The sequence below is a fragment of the Ambystoma mexicanum genome, chromosome 2p, assembly GCF_040938575.1.
Source record: "Ambystoma mexicanum isolate Mex_15411 chromosome 2p, UKY_AmexF1_1, whole genome shotgun sequence".
Lineage (NCBI taxonomy): Eukaryota > Metazoa > Chordata > Amphibia > Caudata > Ambystomatidae > Ambystoma > Ambystoma mexicanum.
In genome coordinates this window covers 1,007,026,132-1,007,044,405 of record NC_090923.1, presented here as the reverse complement: position 1 = coordinate 1,007,044,405, position 18,274 = coordinate 1,007,026,132, and the positions used below count along the sequence as shown (strand labels likewise).

General features: G+C 48.2%; 1 non-coding gene and 1 pseudogene across 1 annotated transcript; both read right to left on the bottom strand.

Moving 5' to 3' along the window:
• Window positions 1-16,032: 16,032 nt before the first annotated feature.
• On the bottom strand, window positions 16,033-16,180 carry LOC138568572 (5.8S ribosomal RNA; annotated as a pseudogene).
• Window positions 16,181-17,109: 929 nt separating this feature from the next.
• LOC138568455 (5.8S ribosomal RNA) lies at window positions 17,110-17,260 on the bottom strand. Its single transcript, XR_011302792.1, has one exon. It is a non-coding gene; the product is annotated as a 5.8S ribosomal RNA (ribosomal RNA).
• Between the last annotated feature and the right edge of the window lie 1,014 nt (window positions 17,261-18,274).

Below are 18,274 nucleotides of genomic sequence, written 5' to 3'. Positions count from 1 at the left end.
GTGCTGGTATATGAATCCTGGCCTGTTTGACCCCTACTATTCTGGGCTTAATTCTGCTTTTGTAAAATGGATTCGCACTTGTATAATGTGCTTCTTTGAGGTAGATATATAGTTGGCGCTTGCCGCTTCTATTCTTCTACTTAGCATAGCAAGCAGTACTGTTTCCTTAGCTTCTTGCATTCCAAGCCTACTTACAGGCGTTAGCTAGTTGCAGATTTTAATCCTACTTCATGGTTACGTTTCTTTGTTTCAACATTGTTTCTTCTTCCAAGTCCAATACATCATTATTCTTTACATTTCATCTTTGCGTGTCCTCTTTCGATTGTTGTTTACGTTCATCTGTATGTCTGTCCTGGCCCTTGTGTCGTCACCATTCGCCTTCAATGAAGGCCCTTTGGCTTTCTTCATGCACAGTTTGTAAGTAGTCTTCATTTCGTGTCAGCTGCTGGTACTGTTGTCTCAATAGGTACCGTGCTGCCCATGGTTGTCTGGTTTTTGGCACTTAAACAACTATTGCTCTCCTGATGGGCACTGGGCAGAGCCCTAGTGCTGCTCTCTGCTGGTTTATTTGCTCCTCATACGCCACATATCTCGGTGAGTATGTCCCTGGTATTTCAAAATGGGTGGCTGGAGTGCCGGCCATATCTGGGACCTCCTCTACACTCCCCCCTCTGGCGGAATCATCGACCACTTCTGCTTCCTCCTTTGGATTCGTCTTGCTTGGTTCTTCTGTATCCATTTCTTCGTCTTCTAGGTTTGTACATGTTGGTGTGAAGGAGTATCTCTTTGGGGTCCAAATTTTTATCACTCCTTTCAAACTTTTTTTACATGTTTGTCTTTGTTCCAGGTCATTAGCTGGCACTGTCCATTCGGGCTGCAATAGATCCATTTTCCTTCATACTTTCTTTGTTTTCTGGGATACACAAACTTTGTTCCTTCTGGTGCATATTCGCTGGCCTTCACAAAGTCTCTTATTTCTTCATCAGTCAGGTCTCTGGGCTTCCATCCAGGTTTGACATCGATCATGATCTTCATCCCTATGGCTTTCTTCGCAGTTTTCTGCCACTGTGAGATGATTATCTTGATAACACAAAATCCTAATAGTATCATCAGTAGCAGGGCTCCCAGGAACTTGAATATGTCTGCCATCCATTGTGGGACCTATGAGAATAGTGTTCCAAACCAGCTGTCATCATCAACTTCGTCAGTTTCATTAATCATCTGGTTCTGTAGGTTTGTCAGCATACTTATGGCTTCTGTTAATGTCCAATTTTCTTCGTCATGTGACGGTATAAATGTGCAACATGATTCTCCGATTTTTGCGCAAACACCTCCATCCATCGATGTGATCATGTCAAGTACATATCTTTTCTGTAGAGTCATCAATCGGATTGCTCTTAGTTCTTCTTTAATCACGTTGAATCCTTTTATGGTGGTGTTGTTGGTGTGTAATAATTCCCATCTGGTTATCTGCAATCATTTGGTATTTACTCCAACTTGGATTCTTGGCATGAAGATTGTTGTGAAAACTGATGAGGTGAGGCTGAAAAGCCTGTGCTCATACGGGATTGCATGGAATGCTTCTGATTTGGCAGAAAATTAATATTCTCTCTTCATTCGGGATACCAGCTCTACAGATCTCCTATTCCTCAGGTGGGCATCTGCTTTCGGGAAACTGTCAATATTCAGGTCACTTTTCGGGATCACTAGTGCAGAAACATGGACGTTCACTATTGTGCATATGCCTCCCCAGTTTTTCGGCAGTCTTATGTATGCTTTGGATCCACACGCCCAGTGATGATCCATAATTGCTGCAGTTCCGTGAGTCATTCCTGGATCTTCAAAGATTCGTCCGCAGTTCTGATTCTCTCCCATCTTCCTCATGCCATTGTTCCTGAAACACAATTTTGGGCTTCCCAGTGGCACTATCTGCAAGGGTCCTCTTCTGTCTTCGACCCATGTTAGTAATTTTGTGAGTTTTGGCCATAATGGTTTGCACAGTTTTTGTGAGTTTTCTATTGCTTCCTTGCAGGCTCCAAGGACCATCCAAGCGTGGCAGATCACCACTCCTTCTTCCCATCCGTTTGGGGAAACCACTGTTCCCCAAATCTGCATTTGGCCTCTGTTTTTCCAAATTTGAGCCTCTTCCGGGGTTCTTCCCTGGACGTTCAGTCTCGGGTTTATTTCCCATCTTATTTCTGTTCCTTTACCTTCAGGCTTTTCATACCTGATCACATGATTCCTAGTATGAGCTCTATTTCCCGTCTTAATGTCCTGGACGTAGCCATCTTCATCGGGGTAATCTGTTTCAGTTGCCCATATCAATGAGGCGTCCCTCCCTATAAACTGTCCTCTGGTGTTGCACATTGCTATGTGTGAAAGACAGTGTGCTGTCGGTGGATCAATTTCTACTGCCACAAAGATTTTGGATTTCCCCATGCTGTACGGTAGGAGTGCACAAACGAAACATTCTCCTTCTGATTTCCTTCTTCCAACTTCTTTCATGTGCTGGTACCAAATGTTGTTTCCTAGATGTGCTGTGCTGTCCAGGTAGTCGTTCAGTTCATTGTTATCTTCATGTGGCCTTCTCTTGATTCTTAGTGTCTTCCTGTAGTTAGCTATAACTACATCTGTAAATGCGTCTCTGTGAATTTTCCTTGCTGGGGGTCTCTCGGGCATGCTGGTCGGTGGAGCAGGTTTCTTTATCTGCATCGATGTGGTAGGTGGAGGTTTTGCAATTCTCTACTTCTCCTCTTGCATTCTTTTCCTGTCCTCTATACGTGCCTTTATCAACCACCAGCCTGTCAGCGGCCTAGTCTATGGCTGCATCGTGGGCCTGGTACTTGTTCCTTGTGTTGGAACTTGCGTGCTTGTCAATACAGTCTCTGCGGTTTTATTTTTCAGTTCCTCCTGCTGTTTCTTCGCTCTAGCTATAAGCGGGAATAAATGATCTATCAACATTTGTGTCCTTGCAGTGAATTCTCCTGTAGCCGCTTCTGTCTTCTTGAGGGCTTTTGCTATGTCTGCTTTAGTTGGCCTTTCACTTGATTCTTTTCGGTTTCTTTCATTATTTACTGGGACGGGTTGTTCGGTAGGCAATTCTGTGCTCTCTGTTAGCTTTGCTTGAGGTTCTGTGGCCATTGACACTTGCCCTGGTTTGTGTGCATTCAGTGTGTGGGTGCGTGTAGTTGTCAGTGCTATGTTTTCATCCATTCCGTGCTGACCCTGCCTCCACCCTTTTTCTTCATTTGTTACCACAAGTGTGTATGTATCACTGCTAATTACATTCATTTTCAGTTCATTTGCCTCACCATTAGATTTCCTCGGGACTGGGATGACTATATAGGGACTGGCTGCTTTTGTGGCACTCATGTGTACACCATCAGGTGGGTGTACTGAAATTGGAACGCTTCGTGCACCAATAATAAATGCAGTTCTGATCATTAAAGATAGCAAAATGATGATAAACGCAATGCATAAATACATGATAGTGCGGTAGATTAAACGGCAGCATTTCCTTCCAGAGAAGCGAGGGCGCCCCTCTGCTTGTGGGAGGACCAGGTTATTGTTCTGGGACCCCATCTCAATCATTTACTCAATGTCAATGTTATTGTTGTCCCCCAATTCGATATTGTTCTCGAACAGTTTGTGTCCAAAAGTGCCTGGTGCTTCACAAGTGTCCCCCCTCTTGCAGGTGACGAGTGTCTCTGGATACAGGATACAGTTCTCTTGCTATGCTATGGAAAAATAGGTTAGACTAATGCTTTGGTGAGTCACCTTTACTGTGCATGCTCGAAGTACTTAAGTTCCCAGTCGCGCCCCTCCCCCCCCCGAATCTGCTTCAGTCCTGAGGACATGCTGGACACTGTTCAATGTGAAGAAATGGAAAAATGGCAATCAAAACAAATAAAGGCGAAGTTCTTGTCTCTGCTCCCTCAATCTGTCCCTCGGCAGAAGGTTTCACTGGAATCTCCTCATATAATAATAATAATAATAATAATAATAATAATTTGGCATTTATATAGCGCTACGAACCCTCAGGTATCTGAGCGCTGCTTATTACCCACGGTGTGTGGTGCTCTCTCTGAAAGTTGGACAGCTCCACTTGCAGCATGATGCCATGGAGGAGCATTCCCATCTGTGTGACGTTAGCTGGGTCTCTGATGAATGTGAGGACGTCAACCTCGATAGGTCTCCCCACCATTTCTGGAGAGTCAGTGACTAGGTGAAAGAGGACGTTGTGCGCCAGTCGGCTGTCCTCGGGTGACAGGGACATTTGTCCTGCCTTGCTGGGTTCTGTATCACAGGCCCTTCCCTTGACGTGAACAGTCCTTGCACTTTCCTGATGTGTGGATTGCGACTAAATAACTGAGTTTATTCCACATCTTGCTCAAATGTTCAGAGTTTGCTGGATCCCGAATAAACGTGAGAGTGTCTGTGGTTCTCCCGACAATAGCTGGGCACTCCTCTATGATGCGAAAGAAAAGCTATAATCGCCTGCGGTGGAAGCATTTGTCCTTTTCGCTGTACTCTGGCAGTACACTGAAGGCTTCCGCGATGACTGTAAGTAGCTGCCAGATTATCTTCTTGTTTGCAGGATCTTGGATAAAGTCTGAGACACTGGTGACCCTCCCTACTAGTGATGGATATGATACCAATACTAACTGGAAATAGGTGAGCACGTCCCTTGTGATGTTTCTTCTGGGCGACACCATAAGTGCTGCCAAACAAAGTCTTGATATTTGATGATTCAGGATACTGTGTTTAGCTCTTAAGGTAAAAGTCCTTGATCACAGTCTATTAGAGTCTTGTTTCACAACAACGCTTAAGTGTGGTTTGATTTACAAGTTTGTGTCAACAAACGTGCTGTGGCTTAAATGCGCAATTTTCTTCTTCACCCTGCAACTAGGATGCACAGAGTGTCTGTTTATGTCCTTATCCCCTTTTGCTTAGAGGAAATGTCCAGTTTAAGCCACAACTTGCACAAGGGTTATTTCTGTCTTGGCTTTGCTGCTCATGCGTCCTTCTTCCTCATCATGGAATTCATCTGCACATGCTGTGGTTCTTCCCCGTTGTCTGTGGTTTCTTCGTGGTCGGGTGCAGCTAGAGGGCTTTCTCCGATGTATGGCTTAATGTCATTGAGAAAAATCCATGCTCTCCTGCCCTGCAGGTTCACAGCTGAAGGAGTGCAATCCTCCACGCTGAAAGGACCATTGAATCTCGGTTCGTCCCACTTTTTCCTCGTATGGTTCTTTACAAGTACAGCATCTCCTGGGAAAATGAGTGGAACATGTCGACCTTGAACTGCGTCTGTTTCAGTGTCTCCTGCTGTGTTTTGTGCTGTGCTGCACCCTTTTCGTCGTCGCTGCAGTTGGTCTGAAATTACAGTAAGGCTGGATGTCATGCAGTTCAGATAGTTGTTCATTTTGGTTCCCAGGACCTCTTGCTCTGTCATCACATCACATCTAGCTCTGTCTCGAGGAGTTAGGGGAGTATTCATTCTCCTTCCTGTGACTATGTCGTGCGGCGTAAGATGATTGTTGGAGCCTGGTTGGTTCCGAAGAGCATACAATGCCAATGGAAAGCAGTGCAACCATCCCTTCTTTAGAGTAAGCTTCAATTTGGCTGTCCTTTCCTTTAACAAGCCGTTGAGCCTCTCACAGATACCATTACCTTCCGGATGATACGCCAATGAGAACTTGTGCTTTATCCCAAGCAACAAGCTAATCTGTTCAAAGACTGTATTTACAAAATGAGCCCCATTGTCTGATCTCATCACTTCACACACCCCCCATCTAGGGAACACTTCCTTCACTAGGAATTTGGCCGCACAGGTAGAGTCTGGGTGTGTACATGGACCTGCTTCTATCCATCTAGAGAATGGACACACCACTACAATTAAGTATCTGTACCCGTTACACACTTGAATCATGTCAACATAGACGATATGTAAGTGCTGAAAAGGCCCATTTGGCTGGGGATAACTCCTCTCACTACTTTTAATGTGTGCCCAGCGGTGAATTGCTGGCAGATTATGCAGTTCACCATAAAGAATACAACATGCTCTGCTAAATTCGGTATGAACCAGTCTTCCGCGAGTGTTGCTGCTAGATTTCCTTTCGACATGTGTAATGGATAATGCAATTGCTCCAATGCTATTTTTAGTAGGGCTACAGGCATTACCGGTTTACCGGTGTTGATTTGCCTCCACAATCTGTCAAAGGGGTTTAAAGAACACCCTCAATGTTTCCATAGGTTCTTCTCGTCCTGTGGTGCCTCCCCTTGAAGTTCCATTAGTTGTGTCTGCCCCAGATTACTATAGGTTTCGGGTGTGGTATGTGCCACCATTATTCTCTCATGAGTACATGCCACTTCCACGATCGTCTCACTTTTGGAGGCTATACACTTGGCTTCCGTGTCTGCTGCATGGTTTCCACGTGACACCAAATCTGTGCCTTTGGTGTGGGCGGCGCATTTCATGACCGCTATGCCCACTGGGAGCTGTAGTGCCTTAATCAGCCTGTCCAATAAGGCTGTATGCTGCACTGGCGTGCCGTCTGCTCAGAGGTAGACCCTCCTTTTCCAGCGTGCTAGTCCTGCTTGCAACGTGGATGTCACATAGGCGGAGTCACTGTACACCGTAACTTCCTGGTCTGCGTGATTCACAATGGCGAGTATCAACGCCAATAATTCTGCAGCCTCCGCTGAATAATGAGATGGTGTTTCATTACGGCAACGCCTGTATATCTTTGTCCGTCTTTTTGGTCGATTCACAAAGACCCATCAATAAAACCGATCTCTACTCCCGCCAGGGCATTTTCTTTTACCCTGGGGATTTCATCATATAATTCGACATAGTTTGCACAGTCATGTATCGGCTCTCCCTCAGTGACTGGCTCAGCTATGAACGTAGCTGGGTTCACTGTTTTACATCAAACTATTTTTATCAATGGATTAGATATAATCACTTCGTAGGCAGAAGCTCTTTGAGATGTTAACGTACCCTTTGGTTTCTCTAAAATGGCGAATAATGAGTGCTCGGCGTATAACGTCATAGGACATCCCATCACAATGGTTGTCGCTTTCTCTATGGCGAACGCTGCGGCAGCTAAGCTTTGTTCGCATGGAAAGTGGCCTCTCATTACTGGGTCCAGGTTCCCACTGTAATATGCCAGGGGTTTGTACCCAAACGAGGTTCTTTGAGCGTGCACTGCCGTCATAATGCTGCCATCTGTGTGTGAGAACAGGAAGAATTCCTCTGCATAATTAGGGATCCCGGGGACTGGCACCGTGCAAATCGCTCTCTTGAGTTCTGCAAACCCGTTTTCCATTGCCTCGGTCCATTCAATCTTTTCCTTGGTCACATGGGCCTTCGTCAGGGCCTGGAGCAAGGGTTTGGTATACGAACTGTAATCGAATACCCATTCTCTAACATAATTGCAAAGGCCTAGAAAGCTCTGCATTTGTTTTATCGTGAGTGGCTTAGCCGTGTGCTTGATGGCTTCTGCCCTTTCTGGGTTCACCTTTTTACCTTCATGTGAAATTAGCTGGCCTATGTACAGCACTTCCTGTTGACAGTATTGTAGTTTTTCCTTGTCAACCTTATATCCCTTCTCAGCCAGTATAGTCAGTAGCTGAACAGAATCGCGCCTGCATTGTTCTTCTGTGGTGCTGCAGATCAAGATGTCATCCAGGTACTGCAAGATGACACTTTCTAGTGCAATATTGCTTAGGTCCATCTGTAGGACTCTGTTGAAAATGGACGGGGACTCACAGTACCCTTGTGCAACCTTGTGCTTTTCAGATGCATTTGTCTGAATGTAAATGACGTCAGATCTTGAGAATCTCGGTGCAACGGGATTGAGAAAAGGGCATTTTTCAAGTCAATCCCCGTGAAATATTTTGCCTCGATGGGTATGTTACATAGGATTGTAGATGGGTTAGGGACTAGAGGGAACTCGGCTTCAAGAATATCATTTAATGCTCTTAAATCTTGGATTAGCCGCCAAGACCCTCCCTTTGATTTCTTGACAGGATAAATCACTGTATTACAAGGTGACTCTGACATCACTAAGATGCCCTGGTCCATAATGGCGGATATTGTCTTTGCGATTTCTTCATCTTCCTCTCTGGACATGGGATATTGTCAGGCTCTTGGTAAAATTGCTCCTGGTTTCAGTTTAATTTTTACTTCTCCCACCCCCTTCAGGAGTCCTAAGTCATATGGTCCTGTAGTCCAAACTGAGACAGGCACCTGGGCCATGTCGTCATCAAAGTATTCGGGACGTATCAGTGCCAACATCATTCTCTGAGGCAGTTCTCTTTTGATGATTTTTACCCAAAATATGAGACTCACTTCCACCCTCGTCTCTTCTGAGTCTGGTTGTTCTTCAAACAGATCGTCATCGGTGACGATACCCTTCTTCAATGGTGATAATTGCGCACCATTGTCTGCCTTCATCATCGTAGCCTTCAACCAATACTACTTTCCCTCGCGCTGCTGCGGTATGTATCATCAAGGGAAATACTTGTCCCTCCTCTTCATGCATAGGTATTCTTGGTCTGAATAGAAACTCATCAGGGGTTCTCATAGTTATATCTGCGAGGCCTGGTAATCCTGCCATAAGCATACGCATGCCATATGCGAAAACTTCTGGCTCTGGTATATATAGCTCTCATGGCTATGTGTCCTGAGTATGCCCTGATCATTTCGCACAAATGTGAATAATGCATTCCTGGAGTGGAGCATACTACGCCCTCCTCCGTGAACAAGATCGTCATTTTCAATTTTGTCATTAGGTCTCAACCCAAAGTGTTTCCTGGGGTCTGACGTGAATATAATAAAGGTACATTCATTTCGCACTCTCCTACGGAGACTGGGAGTGGGCCTGTAAAGGGAACTCGACTGTGAGCTCCTGTAAAACTATGTATCTATGGCCTGGCCGGACAAGGAAAACTTGCCTTCTCGTATGCACGAGCGTGTTGCACCCGTGTCAACTAAGAAGGAATATTCTTTACCCCCTATGACGACATTCACCCTTGGTTCCCTATTAGGGTCTGGTGTCACTGATAGGATAGAGCACATCAGGGTTCCCAGTGAGCAGTCCTAGTTCATATATAAGTCTGGTCCACTGTACACTTGTTGATTCTCTCTATTCCCTGGGTGGCCTCCCCTTCCGGAGTTTGTGCCCTGAGGCATTTGCGGTGGTGCCTGTTGAAATTGCCCTTGTGGAAATTCCCCATGTTCAGGGGTTGAACCCCTTGTTGCGCACCCTGCTGCATGCCTGGTGCTTGCTGCTGCACTGTGTGATTCTGTGAACCACCCTGTTGTGAGATTGCAGGTGGATTTGCCGTGCCTGCTCCCATTCCTTGGCCATTTTGCCACGTGCCTTGACTTCTGCACATGCGCTCTAAGTGGCCCATCATTCCGCACAGCCAACATACTGGCGGTGGTCGGATTACATGTCCGTTTGACATATCTGGGCTGCCCGTTTGCATGTTTTGAAAGCCTCCTTGATTGCCTTGGAACCCTCCTTGATTACTCTGTCATCCTTTTCCTCTAAATCCTCTTCCCCTTGGGTACTGTCCTACGTTACCTTGGTTATTCTGCTGTGGGTTAGCCACCTGTTGTAAGTTCTGTTCAGCTGGGCTAGTTAGCATGGCTCCTTCAAGAGCATACTTTGATCATTTCTTTTGCACCAGCTTCGCTTCCTCACCCTTTCGTAGTGCCTCCTTTTCCCGATTCTTTTCTTGCAACAATCTACAGTAATGTGCAATAGTTAACTGTATTTCTGTCCAAGGTTTAGCCTCTACCCCTACCAATTTCTTGAGCTGTTTTTGCACTGGTTCTGGCAACCCTTGGCACAATATGTGGTAAAACACTGGTATAGATTTCATCCAAGATTCATGTGTTTCGATCACCCATGCATCTTGGAAATTTGGGATATAAATCAACGGATCTTCTGACTCCTTCATTTTTCAAGTCATTATAGCTCCCATATCGGAAGTGTCTGGGTACAGCACTCGCAGCACTTTCCATACTGCTGCTCTGCAATTATTAAATGGCGCTCCGTCGTGTGCAGTGTTAATTATGGTTACACCAGGTACCCTGCCCGTGTCCACACATCGCCTGTTCTCACCGAGTATGGCGAATCCGAGACCTTTAATGTCCCCTATAGCTAACGTGACACCCCCTGTCATCCTTTCTAACTCATGTATCCACTTCCCGGCTCCTGATGTCAGCATTGGAAGCTTGTTTTTCAGGATCTCTTGATCCATGTGTGGCCATGGAATATATTGCGGTCTTGCTCCCCCCTTTTCTAATAGCGGAAATTGGAATGCGCAGCCTTCTTTCTCTTTCTCCATAGCTCTCCTGTCTATCATTGGGGTAACATTCTCACATCGCCGTCTGCCTGGCAATGTCCTCAACCTGTCTACATAGGCGGGTGCTGACACCCCCCTCTGACCATGAGATGTTCCTTCATGCTGGTCAGAGTGCGCAGCAGACTCTGATGTCATCGGTGCAGACTTGCTAGCGTCTGACCATCATACCCCTTTGTCCTTTGGGAGCCACTTTTTGCGCCGTCTCCCATCTTTATTTGTCTCGCACTCCATTTCCTCTCCGGAGTCGGATGCTGATAGTTCCCAATTCACGCAACTCCTTGTGTCATCAGCGTTTTTACTGATTTCTAGTCTGTCCAGGGACAGTCTCCTGCTCCCACTACTTTGAGTGACATCCTCAGTGTCATACAGCTGAGTGCTTTCAAAGCGTTCGTCTTCCCTTTCCCTTTGGTACATTTGTTCTAGCCCCATTTCATCATATATTTTATAGATCGTTTCCCCGATGCTTCTGGTGTCGAAGTCATCTTCAATATTTGGCCCAATCGTGCCTGGTACCGAGTTGTACGCAGGAAAAATTTCTTCAGTGTCTTCCCATTCTACAACAGGATCGGGTTTTTTAGCTTCCAGCTCCAGATATTCGAGATTGCGTGCCCTTTGTCTACTCTTACGTTCAATATCATCATCAAATTTTTTGCGCTTCCTCGCCTCTTCTCTGACCTTATCTTCTTCCCTTCTCTCTTCATTTCTACGTTCATCTGCCCTTTGAGCTTCCTCATCTTTTCGTCTCCTTATCCTTTTTTCACATACCCGTTGCTCTTCTTCCAACTTTAGCTGTTTTTGTCTGTACTGGTCATAGGCTGCTTTCTGTTTGCGATCGAGCGGCTTTTTTTTCTCCTCACGATATAGCTGTTCTCGCCTCAGCCTATCTTTCCTTCTTATCCTTTCGTCTCTCAACTCCTTTTCCTTCTCTTTCTCCCTTCTCTGTGCCTCATCTGACTTCTCTTTAGGTCTCACATCATCACTTCCTGTTCCATCGAGTTTCAGCAATATCTGTCCTCCCATCCATTTGTCTTTTGCGAATGCTACCTCATCAGTTCTGTCTTCACTTCCTTTCTATTTCTTTCCCTCTCTCTATATCGAGAGATGCACTTGTCTGTGCCTGATTCTTCCTGTCATCATCGCATCTCTCCTTGTCCCTCGGGACTACAGAGGTAAGATTCTTATCCTGATTCTTCCCTTTATTTTCGTCACTACTGTACGTATGTGACTCATATGCCAGGTTGCTGTACCCTGTGGCTGCCTTAAGCTCTCTTAATGGATAGAGTCCCTCAGGCTTACTTCCCTCGGTTTTTGTTTCAGGTGGGGCAGGTGGCGCGGTAGGCATCTAGCCCCCCTCCGTGCATTTGTTTAATATCCAGTCAGCAGGTGGCTCGTCTTCCTTTGACTGTTTGAACATTTTCCAAAGTTCTAGAACAGCAAGGCGTTTCTCTAGTTTTTTTCCTGTATATGTGGCATGCAAGTAAGTTGTCATATGCTGTAAAACGGCTTTAGATAAAGACCCATTTTGTGGCCACGGCATAAACATCTTGTGGGCAGTACCCTTCACCCACTCAGTGCTGTATTTCTTAAGCTTGGGTGCATGTTTCGGCAGATGTTTAGATAGGTGTGCTAATGGAGTAATGTCTTCCATGTTTAAATCTGTTACTAACAATACATTCATGCAAATTCAACACTCCCAACAATATGAGCGAGCACCAAATACCGCAAGCTCCAATACAATCTTTTCCCACCAAAACTTTTGTATTACCAATTTCCTCAAGAACATCAATCCATGTGCGATTCCCTCTCAACTATAGGATCGCGTAAAAAACCCTACTTAATTTCAAACAACAAGGAGACAAATTTCCTTACATGTGACATACAACAGAACACGTACAACAGACATTTGACAGACTAGACAGACACCAGCTGGACACAAATATCTCTGCTCTAATTTGTACCCCGACATGGAGTTTAAACAAACCCCTTTTACGACGTCTTTAAACATGGTAGTAGCCTAGTCTTCCCCTTTTATGTGGGCTCTGAATTTCTTCTGACCGCTATATTAAAGTGCAGGAAATAAGGCGTATCCTCTCTCTTTATCTCAGGTGTCCACCCTGGTATCCTCTCTCTTCTCGGGTGTCTACCCCGGTATTCTCTCTTTTCTCGGGTGTCTACCCCGGTATTCTCTCTTTTTAGTCCATTATTCTCGAGTCATTATCCCCTTTTATATATACAGTCTTCTCTACTTCTGACTATTTTGTTTTCTCCACCTCCCTCCCTTGCCTTTTCCCTTACTTGTTCTAATGCCTATGACATTTACCAAAGCATTCAATTTTTTGTTTCACTCACCGCTCGCATGGTTCCTCTCTGGATCCTCGAAATCAGCGCCTCCGTTAGCGCCTTCCTTAGTCTTTCGCCTGTTCCACTGCCCGTAGGAATGGAAGGGTTTATGTTTATAAAACGGGTCCCTTCAGACCCACTGCAGTTTTTGGATAGATTTAAACTATCATTGTCCACGGGAAGCTTCACAGTCTATTCGGCCAAATGGCGAAGGACTCGTGATATTGCCAAAGACCTAGAGTTACTTTGTGTTGACGGTCAATAGATGCCTCATTTTAATCAATAATCAATAATTGATGGTGAAAACCATTCTCTCTGCTACCAAGTGTACAAGAGGGCGGAGCAACCTCTGACGGGCCCATGGGATCAGAGCTCACCCTCGAGTACCTAAAGACTAGATAGCTGCACCTTGAGGTGGAGGGGGTGCGGGATTCTCTTACTCCAACACCAGTCAATAAGGACAACTCAATGGTTTGGCAAAGGGAAGTCTGTTTAATGACATAAACGGGGAAACAACAGGAAATCTACAGTGATGCAATCGCCCATCTCGCTTCAACTTCCAAATTCTTTATTCAGACAGCAATAGTTATAGTAAATTCTCGACGTGTAACACTCAAAAGTTTGTCATGCAATTCTATTGGTTCAAAAGAAAACTTAAGTATAGGTGATATATCTGTATATGGTAACAGAGTGTGAGGATTGGATAACTCTTATCGGGTGGGCGTCTACGCCCATCTCTCTACATCACTTGTGCTAGACGTCACTACAAGTAAGACGTCTCATTGGTTCTACTAACTATAGGACCCTAGATTATTTGGTCATTGTGATTTGGTCAGTTACACCCCCAGGCATACATCTCTGCTTTAATTAGCAGCATGCAGAATGTTCACCCAGATGCGGTGTGCCCCACGATTCACCCTGCCTCCCTTCCATCAATCAGTACTTTAGGGCTATGTGTCAATTTGTTGGCTGAGGTTGGCCTCGAAACTGTAGCTTCTTATCGGGAAGTTATGGCATCCTCTGGTTTTGGGTGACATCCGACGTTGGTACCTCTTCGTGCTTGGCTGGTCACGTGTTAGTACACCGTGAATCTGCTACATTTTCCCTCTATTTGCGTATTTGATTCTCCCTTCGGCCTTGCCACCTGCCTGGGCCTCCTTATCTCGACCTTCATGGGGCAGGAAGCTATGCTCTGAAGTTTCGATTCTTCGAAGTTGCCGCTCTCCTCCCTTCCTTAAGTTGACCTTGAATTCCCAGGCACGGGCTGCTTCTTGCTCAGTTTCAATTCTGCTGTTTCGTCTGGCTTTGTGCTGGTATATGTATCCTGGCCTGTTTGACCACTACCATTCTGGGCTTAATTCTGTTTTTGTAAAATGGATTCGCACTTGTATAATGTGCTTCTTTGAGGTAGATATATAGTTGGCGCTTGCTGCTTCTATTCTTCTACTAAGCATAGCAAGCAGTACTGTTTCCTTAGCTTCTTGCGTTCCAAGCCTATTTACAGGCGTTGGCTAGTTGCAGATTTTCATCCTACTTCATGGTTACGTTTCTTTATGTTTCGACATCGTTTCTACTTCCAAGTCCATTACATCATTATTCTCTACATTTCGTCTTTGCGTGTCATCTTTCGATTGTCGTTTACGTTCATCTGTGCGTCTGTCCGGGCCCTTGTGTCATCACCATTCGCCTTCAATGAAGGCCCTTTGGGTTTCTTCGGGGACAGTTTGTAAGTAGTCTTCATTTCGTGTCAGCTGCTGGTACGGTTGTCTCAATGGGTACCGTGCTGCCCATGGTTGTCTGGGTATTGCTCTCCTGATGCACACTGGGCAGAGCCCCAGTGCTGCTCTCTGTTGGTTTATTTGCTCCTCATACGTCACATATCTCGGAGAGTATGTCCCTGGTATTTCAAAATGGGTGGCTGGAGTGCAGGCCATATCTGGGACCTCCTCTACAGGTGGTGCGCCCACTGCAACAGGATCCTACCCCAATCGGCACACGCCGGCCCTCACCTTCATTGCACCACAGGGTTTTGTTCGGCCCTCCGATTCGTGCACATGTTAGACCCCTTGGTCTGTGTTTCAAGACACCTCAGACCCCTGATGCACTTTGTAGGCCTCCCCGCCCAGTGGCACAATGTGGTCTAGGTGCACTGAGGGCAGTCCACCACAGTCCTATTAGGAGCCCTGTCACCGCCCCGGTGACCCCCAAGAGGGGCCAGGACGGTTACCGGAGAAAGGCACAGTGGTTGTCAATCTGTAACACTCTGCCGGAGCAGAGAGCCACCTGCTCTCTGGGGCCCTCCGAGTCAGTCGCGGTGCACTGCCACAGAGGAAATGCGCCCTGCAGGGGGTGGGTGCGCGCGGGCTGCAGTCCTGCGAGGGCATCCACCTTTCCAGGCGACCGACCTGCCCACCGTGTTGGGTCCTGCAGGTGGACTGCACGGACCCCACCAGTTTACCTCTCTACTGTTTCACGCCCTCTTGAACTCTCTCTTCAAAGTTCTTTTCAAATTTCTCTTACTGTACTTGTTGGCCATCGCTCTTGTGCCCGTATTTAGGCTTAGATGGAGTTTACCACACACTTTGGGCTGGATTCCCAACCAACCTGACTCCAAGAAGAATCAATCCTGGCATGCCAGAGGCCGCTACCGGAGTAACACTGTCTGCAGAGACTCAATCAGAAGGACTTCAGCACCCTGAGTGACCCTGGGGAGTCAGTTTTCTGTACACCACATTTCCCATGCCTGCCACTGAAGGTGATTCGGTGCTGGGCTCTACTCTCTTCACTGGCTGTTACTGAGGGAATCCTGGTTATTTTATTTTCCCACGCTTAGTAATATGCTTAAATTAGGTGGGTCACCACATCTGGTCTGAGGCCGTAGTCGGGGGTGGCACAAATCTCGGAGCAGCTGGCCTTGAGCCCCTACAGGGTGCTGCCCCAGCCCTGTCCCGATCTGTGGCCGAAACCCACATGGTCGCGGAGCCCACACTCCATGGCAGCCGAGGGACACCACAGACAGCCACACACAGCACGGCCCGGTGCCCCGGGGTAGGGTGAAGGTGCGCTAGGCTTTTTTAAGGCCCACCACCACATCCAGTGCATGCCGGCCACCCGGCCCTCCTGAAACCTGCATGAGGTGGGGAAACTGGGGAGGCCGGGATGCACCAGCAATGAGCCGGCGTGCCAGGTCCAGGAATACTAAAACAGTGATGATCGGGGTCTGACCATAGGGAAGTGAAGGGTATGGGGTCCCTGCAAAAACCCCAGCCACACCCCTGGGAAGGAACCCTGGGGCAATTGATGTACAAACGATCCTCATAGAGGCATAGTCCCAGGAGGAACCCAGGGCTGCAAGGTGTATTCAAAGTGTCCATCAATGTGTCCTGCAATTCACACTAATTCTCGCAGCTAGCTGCGTTCTTCGACACGTGAGCCGAGTGACCCACTGCCAAGAGTCACAGGAAAAATGTTTTTTGTTCCAGACGTCTGCCTGACCCTGCCGGTGCAGGAGAGGTCTGGGGGAGGCAGCACTGCCTGTGGCGAGACAACCCAGCCCCTGTCTAGCTCAGCAGAGACCAATGTGGTTAAAAAAAATACAGTTGAGAACAGTCAGGTTTTCGTCAGCTCCTGGCTGCCCCCACTCGCGGCTTCCCTGCTGACCAGGGTGCACCCACCAATGCCCGCCCACTGGTGGGTCAGAGAGAGGAGTGCATGCCCCGGGCCAGCACAGCGGCCAGCTTGGCTCCGTCTCCAGTGCGTGGTTGAGGACATCCCTAGCAGGTTAACCCAACTATGCCAGGCGCCCCTGTCCATCTGCTGGGTCGCAGACCCCCCTTCCGGTGGAAGGGAATCCCCCGCTCCCCGGTGCCTGCTTGCCCATGTGGCCCAGACCGCTCTGTGAGACGAGCCCTGGGCTGTGGGTGTTTGCGTCTGGGATTGAAGCGAGGTTGGACCCGAGCTCTCCCTCTGGCTGCTCCGCTGTTATGATCCTTCATGCCCCCACACACCAGTAGATACCCCAGCCCTAAATGTCCCAATTCACACTCAAAATGCCCCATTTCTCCTTCCAGACACAAGTTCCAGATTCAAATGCCACCTCCCTCTGGACCCACACAAAGAGGGTGGTGAAGGTGCACCAGGCTTTTGTAAGGCCCGCTGTCGCCACCACATCCAGGGCATGCCGGTCACCTGACCTTCCTGAAACCCGCTTGAGGCGGGGAAACTGGGGAGGCTGGGACGCGCCAGCAATGAGCCTGCACACCAGGTCCAGGGATCCTGCGATGGTGATGATTGGGGTCTGACCATAGGGGGACGAATGGAACGGGGTCTCTGCGAAAACCCCAACCACGTCCCTGGGAAGGAAACCCGGGGCGATTGATGTACAAGCGACCCTCAGACAGGCGTAGTCCCAGGAGGAACCCGAGGCCGCAAGGTGCATTCTAAGTCTCGATCAATGTGTCCTGCAATTCACATTAATTCTCGCAGCTAGCTGCGTTATTCATGGACGTGCAAGCCAAGTAATCCACAGCCAAGGGTCACAGGTAAGACGTCTGCCTGACCCTGCTAGTGCAGGGGACGCCGGGGGGATGTAGTGCCACCTGTGGCGAGACAGCCCTATGCCCCATCTAGCTCAGCAGAGACTATTGTGGATTACAAAAATATATAATAATCCAGGTGTTCAGCCCGGGATGCCTGCCCTGCAGCAGCACGGCGCTTCCCAGGGGGATGGAGCCAGGCCACTCTGCCACCAGCCCACCCGGCCCGATCCACTCATCCTTGCCCAACCCCATCTCCTCCCCCTTCGGAGAGGGGCGGACAGCAAGGCGGTTCAGATACAGCACGGGCACGGAGGCGTCGGGTGGGACCGCTAGAGTCTTCAAACCCCAGCCTGGCCGCACGGGGCCAAGCTCCAGGTACCTGTGTTAGAGGATAATTCACCTGCTGCGCCAGTGAGCCTGGCCATCGCTCACCCACAGATATAGGCGGCTGGAACCTTGACGCCCCGCCCATTGAGTAAGCCTCCTGAGCCATGGCACAGGGCTTGCACCTTGCGTGCCGGGCCCCTGTCTGCCTGCGGAGGTGCCCCTCGAACAGTCAAGTTTCCCTCAGCTCCTGGCTGCCCCACTTGGGGCTTCCCTGCTGATCAGGCTGCGCCCACCAATGCCCGCCCACTGGCAGGTCAAAGAGAAGAGTGCGAGCCCCCAGCCAGCACAGCGGCTGGCTCAGTGAGGCGAGGGGCCGCGTTGGGCTCCCTCTCTGGTGCGTGGCTGGGGTCATCCCCAGCAGGTTAACCCAGCCCTGCCAAGCGTCCCTGTCCATCTGCTAGGCCGTGGACCCCCCTCCGGTGGAAGGGAATCCCCCGCTCCCTGGTGTCTGGTTGCTCACGCACCTGAACTGATCAGTGAGAGGTGGCCCGCGCTGTGGGTGTGCGCGTCTGGGATGCAACCGAGGTCGGGCCTGCAGCTCTCCCTCTGGCTGCTCTGCTGTTAATGATCTTTCATGCCCCCACTCACAAGCAGATACCCCAGCCCTACATGTCCCAGTTTACACT